Genomic DNA, 8168 nt, shown 5'->3' on the forward strand with positions numbered 1-8168 from the left:
GGAACAGCTGGCACTATCCCCTTCTCGACTCCGTGCATACGTTTTGCTGGCATGGGAAGACAGAAATAAGTCCCGGCGCCCAAAGAGGCAGCTTACCAGAAAGAGCGCCGTACTGCCAAGCGAGAAGCAATGCTTCGCCACCGAGCTGATCCGACGAAACGTCAGCGATTGCAGAAGATCTGGAGTTATGTAGTTTAATGACCGAGTGTTTGCTGCTCTTTGGGGGTTAATGAAAACACCACACAAAAAACTTGGCTGAGTCAAAGTTACCCAAACCAAGAATAAGCTAGGTGGGTCTACCAGCTTCACTGTTTGCCCGGTCTTCGTGCCACTGGTGCAAAGTTGCCCAGTTTTTGTTTATCTGTAACCTCATGCTAATTTTCGGTCCCACTGCCCATTTTTTCCCTTTTACTGTGTACTGTCGAGTGCAGACTACGTTAGTAAAAATCGCCATCAAGCAGTCCTTTAGTTCCCATGTTGCTGTTCATCTATGCCATCCAGCCATGCATCTGGTAGACAAGAAAGTACGCTGGTCACTAAGGCCAGTCATTTCCTCCATTCACCTTGTTCTCCGTTCCCTTGCGGTTGCTTGGAAAGACCGAAAAGCAACCACTGCGCTCCACTGCTCTTTCCCCCCCTGCAACAGCCATGTGCACTAGCCCATATCGGGGGATTGTCGTCAGGTTTTACACCACTTGGGAACTGTTCTGTGTTCTTGGGTGTGCTGATTAATTGCCATAGTGAGAAGTTGGAAACGACAGGTTTTCAGATCTCTTTTGGCCCAGTGTGTTGCATTTTGCACATATTCATCAGCGTATAGTACGAAGCAAGTGCCCTTTGGTCCCTCCCATCCTGGGTAGGCGATCTCGGCATCCAACACATCCATGTGCACACTACTTAGAGTACTGACACGAAATTTCAAAGCTAAGGTAATTATGTTGTGAAATGCTTCCTTTTTACATAGCGATATCTCCCAGCAAGTTTCAACAGTAACGGTTCACTGTAACAGATTTTAAATCCATTTTAACCTTTGCATTTTCATCTTTGCGCGAAAAAGCTCACCGCCAAATCGGCCTAAACACACCAAACTGTGCTGGCAACGCTGTCGTTTTTGCCCCAAAACGCATAGAGTTAAGGCAAGTGTCTGCTACCACCCGGTGGATATAACGCTTTTCGGCCAAAAGCGTTATTCTCACCCATGCGTCACATCCGCATCCGGCTGTTTTTTTGCATAAAAATGTTCTACAAATTTACCGAACATAAATATTTTAAATGCAGCTTCATTTTAGGAACGTTTGCTTGCTATGTCTTGTACAATTATTTCTTTTCTGTGATGTAGCTGTGTGGCTAGCGTTGTTTTCATGCGAGCCGATGAGCGAGCCGTTTGCGCCGCGCACCCGCGTTGCCCGCGTAACGTTTCCCGCGTCGTTCAACGTTCTTTCTACAGTGGTAAGTGGTTTTTGTTCAATCACTTGTTTTGATGCGATACTTTACCTCTTGACCTTGCGCTATGTGTAAAATTATACAATTTCCATTCTTTTGTCCCAGGCTCCTTAGATCCGCCACAGTTAAGCGCGAAAATTTTCAGACAAAGGACGTGCTTACTAGTTCGGTCCCGTGGCTTTCGAACTTATCGCTAAATGCGTGTCTGCCCCGCACGACATCGTGTACGCTGGTGGCAATGCATATTCTTCAGCATCGGTTGCGAACAAGTGTCTCCTTGTCTCATCTATCCTGTCGAGGTATACTGCAGGAGTGTTTGTAGCTGGACTAGCTGGTTCATTGCTCGGATTGAACAGATGGGACAAAGTGACAAAGACGGGACAAAGTGAAGCGAAACAACCACTGTTTATTTTGCAAGTAAATATTATTTATAGGGGAACAAAGCGAGCATGAACTGTGTGCGCATTGCAGCACGCGGAGAAACAGATCAAATAGGCTGTGATAGTGCGTATCTAACGAGTTGCAGCGCCTTGCAGGTGAAACGTGAACCTCTCCTATCTCGCCAAATATGCGAATTCTCTGCTTTGCGGGGCCGAGAGTGCATGCCGCTCAGGAGCTTATTGGCTATGCTGTGCAGCAGCTGATCTGGATACCCAGCGGAGCGGAGACGCTGGATTTAGACGACAATAGCAATCCGTCTTCACGACCTGCGAGCACTCAGTGCAGTCCAGTTTTGGGGGTCAAATCTAGCGTCTCCACTCTGCTGGGTTACCAGATCAGCTGCTGCACAGCAAGCCAATAAGCTCCTGGCCGATATGCTCTACAGTCAAGCGCCCGAATAACAGCGTGTGGGACTGCGATACTTGTTCGTTACACATATCACTTCACTTTATACGTCACGCACTTCATTGACCCAATAAAGCAGATAAGCATACCGAGAGAAATAATCGGCAGAATTAAACTGGAGTAGGCGAAAAAAGTCAACAATTTTTTTGTGCGGAGTAGTAAGACGTACTGAATACGAACCCACCACCGACCTGCTGCTGTTGAAGTGTACGGTGTGCTGCGGCACGTGTTCAGGGAGTGACGAGATCTACATCTGCAGCACATCAAACGCCGCTACCGCTTCACGGTTGTCATAACGCTTCGCTCCTCTGCAAGCTATTCGTCACTGCTCGCCTGATCATTTGTGGCGTCCCTTTTCTCTATGATGGCCTCCGCGATGTGGTTAGTTGTCAAGTCAGAGAGAACCAGGGCCTGATCTTCCACCAAGACGTTTTTGTCAGCTGTCACAACCGATGCTACAATGCATTTGCACTGTACGTGTTTACCAATTCCTACAGCTACCTGGATGAACTGGATGACTCACGACACCTATCAGCTGCACGTTCCCATGTGTGCAGCCGCACACATTGTAACATGCGGTATTCGTTATCAATCCACAATTCAGCAATTCGGAATGCATTAATTTTTTTGTTAAAAAGGCAAATTTGCTGTAGTGGTCCTCACAATACATAAGAATCTGGCCAGGCCATGTGGCATGCTTCGTTGTACAAGCTATTTCGTAGTAGAAACATTCATTGTAGTGGCGTTTGACTGTATACGGCTCCAAAGAAAATCCCGTCTGAAGGGCACAAAAGGAGAAGTCATCCCGTACGTCTACTTTTCTCATCGACCAACCAGCTGAGGGGCTGTGCAAAAGAGTTTACCTAGAGAAAGTGCACGAGAGCTGTACTAGGAATCTGGCAACACCCTCTGTCAAATGCGATGAGGAAGTCATATACGGAGTTCCACTACCCTGCAAAGAATCATACATTGGTCAGACGGGGCGATGCATCAACGACCGGCAGCATGCTTGCCCAGCATGTGAAAAGTTGCAATCTGAGGCCTGCTGTGTCTTGAAAAGGCACAGAGGCCAGCGCGCACGTGAGATATGCATGAGCACGCTGTCCGTGGCCCCGGTGGGCAGAGAAATCACATATTTGGCGAGATAGGAGAGGTTCACGTTTCACCTGCAAAACGCTGCAACTCGTGTTAGATACGCACTATCACAGCCTATTTGATCTGTTTCTTTGTGTGCCGCAATGAGCACACAGATAACCATGCTTGCTTTGTTCCCCTATAAATAATATTTCCTTCCGAAATAAACAGTGGTTAGTCAGCTCCTGTGGTTGTTTCACTTCACTTTGTCCCGCCTTAGCGCTGTTCAATCCATGGCGAGGTACCGCCTTCGACAACTATCTGTACAGAGGCCATAGTTATAATCCAAATTTATCCTGGCTTTTTTTTTTCTTTTTTTCTTTTTTTGCACAGGCTAAGACGCCTTAAATGCGCAATTTCTTATACTTCTAAGCAATATTTCTCTTAGCTGGAGATAGAGCATGCCGCTGTTCACCATTAAGTGCTATCATTAAGCATTTTGTTTATCAGTGTTGAAAGGCTCAACACGGTCTTTCAACACTGCGTCAGTGCATGGTTGAGAGAGAGGGAGAGCTAAAGCTGTGTAACACTATTTACATCCTAATCGTGGCAGTTTTGAATTATTGGGCAGTGGTGGTGGAGTCTGGCTAAGATATGCACGCGCATTACTGATGAGTGCCAAGTGCATGTGTAAATGCATTCTTTTGCGCCCAACTTCTGAATGTTGTACTCTGTGCTGCATGTTGGGACTAACATTGTAGAGTGTGCAACGATGCTCGTTGCCAAGTTCTGAACATTCATATCTAATTTAAGCATCTACCAGACTGTCATAATTGTGCTGTCTGCCATCTTGTTGTGCTAGATGAGCCTGCATAAAGGCAATTTGGGCATTTACTGTGTATGACCTGAAAGCTTGCAACAGTGATGCTCGGGAGACAAACCTGTCATTGCAGTACCTGTACCCCAAAGGCCATATCTACCTGGATGGCCCCGGAGAACCATGGCCACCGCTAAAGGGGATAGCGTTTACCTTACCAAGCACAGCAGTTAGGTAAGTGCATTACAACTCATGAATTGAAGTAATCTGAGTTGCCATAGTCTTGCCCATATTCTGCAGTAGGCTGCAGAATGAACCAATGGCCCACTACCCCTTTTCTGGTACTAAAGTTGCTACTACTTTTAAAGGGCAACTGCACTCAAAGTTTCGACCTCTTGAAAACACTATTTCCGTATAGTCTGCAGAAAAAGAAATCAAGCCTGCAAAATACAACAGCTGAAATACGCGCGTGGATGCCGCAAGCGGTCAGCAAAAATCGGCGATTTTGAAACCAAAATTGAGGAGAGCGCAGCCATTAAAACGACGTTGCAGCCATCCAGTGAGCAGCCGGTCACCAGCTCGGGAGCAAGCCTGCGCGCAAGCTCTATGCGCGCACGGGGCAGCAAATGGGTGGAGCGTTCGCAGCAGAGCTCGACCGGTTCTCCAGCTGCGTGGCTGGCCAGAGAAAGCCTCGGACAGCCGGACCGTCACAGGCATGTCGTGGCTGTTTAGGCGATCCGCCGGCAGGTGCAGCGTGGTCTGCAGTGGAGCTTTTTTAAACGCATTCGACTGATTAACGAGGCATTTCTTGGGGACACCACTCATGTCCCAGCTGATTTGGTGGTACGTACTACACGGTAAAAATAAATTTGGTCGGGGTGAAACTTGAGTGCAGCTGGCCTTTAATTTCCTCACATGGTGTGGTGGTATCGCATGAGTCTTGTTAAACTAGCTTTCTTACCGCAACACACAGACTATTGGGAACTTTTTTTTTTTTACTCAGCTGCCATTGTACTAATACTCAGCCTGGTGTCTTGTGGGTTTCTTTACTGCTGCTTTGTGTCAAGTGAAGACCAGAAGTGCAACCACATGAAGCAAGGGCAGTAACGGATGCAACAAAATTAACCATGGGTGCAAGGACCGAGTAGTGTAAGCAACTGCCACCAGGCCCCTTTGCCACTGACTTGTGTCATGTCGCTCGCCCAGGAACAAGTGAAACTACAGAAGTCAGCAACAGAGAGGCCCAGCGGCAGGGTACTAGCTTGTCGCTTGCACTACTTGGTCAGTGCTCCAATAGAGTTATGCTTGTGTATTCATACATTTATCTGCTTTGTTCCAATGGAATTTTAGAGGCTTTTGGGGCTCGTAACGATGTCATTGAAAGTTGTTTTAAGTCGTTAAATGTGCATAACGACTTGTTGAATGAATTTAAAAATGCACTGATGATTACTGTTCTCCCTAATTTGTGCACAGTGCAAACTGCAGCCTTCTCAGTCACGGCGCATATTTGCTGTGTCTCGGGAAGTGAGTGCGTGATCAGTGAACGCATGGTGGCGGGCGCTACTGTGCTGTTATCTCACAGCGTGCCATCGCCACCGGCGACCTTGTTGTTCCATATGGTGTTTGAACCTCCCGCGCAAACACCACGTGGTTCAGATGGCCTACGGACGGAGTAGTAGCGTCTGCCGAAAGTGTGCAGGGGAGGCAGTGAGAGATGGTGCCATAGCAGTGCGTGCCGCTCTTTCCCTCACAATTTCGCCAGACACTCCAATGAGCATCTTGTGCGGGCTCAGCATACTGCCCCCCTTGCAAATAAGCAAAAATGTAATGCTCCATACAGACAAAACAAAAAATTTCAGATATACATTTTGTACACATACTAGTAGTGCAAAACTCCTGCAAATATGAAATGCCTAACTAAGATTTCTTGATTTAGAAAAAATAAAATTATCCCTTGCGGGGTTTCATGCCTCTGGAGAAAGCAGTTCCTCGAACTTGTTAAACATAAGTTGTCCGCACATGCATCGCAGAAAACATGGTTTTGTGGGCCACTTTTTGTTAGCAGTGCAATTTACAGTTTCCATGCTTTTGCATTTTCTGGGGCTTGTATTGAACAAGGGTACCGGGTTCCCAGCTGGTTATACACACTTTCACTTTCCATACAAAAATACGATGAATAAGAATTGTCCTCAGGGTCAGCTCTCCTAATATCATCTAAACATTCACATGCTTGTCAGAATCACTAGAAAGGTGGCGTTTCCATGGCATGGTCACATGTGATGCCGCCGCTATAGCTTATCTTCAGGGTGCCCCTCACATAACTCCGGTGACGCTTTATAAAAAATAGGCACTTCGCGAAAAGCAAAATGTCTCTAATACTCAGTAGATGGAGTCAGCTCTTAGTGCGTGCTTGGAAAGCGCCAGATTCAAATGGAAAATTCAAATTTTTAACTTGAGAGCATTGATAAACTACCATTGATTTGAATAGGCATGGGCAGGAAAGTGGTAATATTGGTGTGTGCACTGTACCACTAATCGGACTTCAATAGTTCAAACTCGAGTTAATTTGAACAAAGTTTCATTTTTGGTGCTCTTTGCTCTAGTTGGCCGTGTGTCATTAAAACCCATATAATAATTTCCAATGAAATTTTTCGTCTCCTGAAAGTTTGAATTAACGAGGTTTGTCTGTATTGTTTTGTGTCAAGCTTTGTAATTGAGTCATTTTTTTTTCAGTTAAATGCGTTTTTTTTTTTTGTAGTAGTAGTAGTAGTGCAGTACAGTTGAGCCCACTTGTTTCAGATGTGGCAAACTGGCACGATGGTAAGCCTTGATAGAAACATAAGGTTACGCTTCTCCTAAAGATGTATGTTTATCCAGTTATTACATAAATATGGTGGCTAAGGCTATACTCAATGAATAACTAAAGTTACACCACTTTTGCTCAAGTAATAGACTTGGAAAATTTTCCTTTTATGGTAGAGAGTGCATGCTGGCAGACCACCCAAGGCACATGACAAATTAAGCAGCAAAGTTACTCTTTGTGCGGACACTTAAGAGATTTTGTTGGACCGAAGTGGGGAAGGAAGGAGCATGAATCATAACTTTTAGTCAGTGTCCGGCTTTTGCTGGGTAGCAAAATCTGCTCAGTGAAGGATGTTCACTGAGCAGTGAAGTGTTGCAGTTCTTGTGTGAATGGCAGCCGTAGGGCAATTGCTATGATATTCACCTCGTGCGGTAATCTGGGCCATTTGAAAAATCAGGTGGTTGCTATACAAGCAACACTAGCCACCAACTGCAGCAGTGCTCCAGCCTTGCTTGTAGCAGGAATCGAATGCACACCAAATTCTCATAATAATGCATTCCTTGCGTGCCTGTAATGGCCTTCACTCTATCCAAAATTGTCCACCTGGCAGCCACAAGTGGGTTCGCTGCAGTGTTAACCTCTGCGCTCACGTGGACCAAGAAAGGCTACTTCATAGTATTATTGCCTGTACGCACCTCGGTTTTATTGTGCATGACATTCTTTGTAAATTGCGTGGCACATAATTGCAGGGAAGTTTTATCTCATGCCAGTAATTGCTACATTTGTTCTATGTACTGCCATGTTTTTTTTAATCTCCATGCAGGTTCAAGCAGCTGTGGCCGTCTGCAAGCGTAGCGCTGCCAAGCACCAAGGCTTCTTTTTGGTCTACAGTAGGAGTACATGTGTGATACCCAGAAATGTATGACATCTGCGTGATGTACACTTGTTGCATTAATAAAATTGGGAGCCCTGTTCCACTGTTCACTTTTTTGTCAGGTTACACACAAGCTGAGAACATGCATGTTTTGATATGAAGACTTTTTCATTGTTCAAGCATTTTTCTCATTGCAAAAAGTTTCCTATCTGAATATGACAGCCATGGATAGCCAACACTGGTGGACAACAGAAGACACGGGTAGTCAACGCCACTGCTAAACAGGGCAGATGTGACCACTTAATTAAATA

At 45.7% G+C, this 8168-nt stretch overlaps 1 long non-coding RNA gene across 1 annotated transcript; it reads left to right on the top strand.

Annotated features, from left to right (window-relative positions):
- Window positions 1–1271: 1271 nt before the first annotated feature.
- Window positions 1272–7957, top strand: LOC144156321 (uncharacterized). Its single transcript, XR_013319743.1, has 2 exons — window positions 1272–4414; window positions 7807–7957. It is a non-coding gene; the product is annotated as an uncharacterized LOC144156321 (long non-coding RNA).
- Window positions 7958–8168: the final 211 nt, after the last annotated feature.

Source organism: Haemaphysalis longicornis, unplaced genomic scaffold (assembly GCF_048455015.1).
Source record: "Haemaphysalis longicornis isolate Haplotype H1 unplaced genomic scaffold, Haemaphysalis longicornis Haplotype H1 scaffold_1, whole genome shotgun sequence".
Classification (NCBI taxonomy): domain Eukaryota; kingdom Metazoa; phylum Arthropoda; class Arachnida; order Ixodida; family Ixodidae; genus Haemaphysalis; species Haemaphysalis longicornis.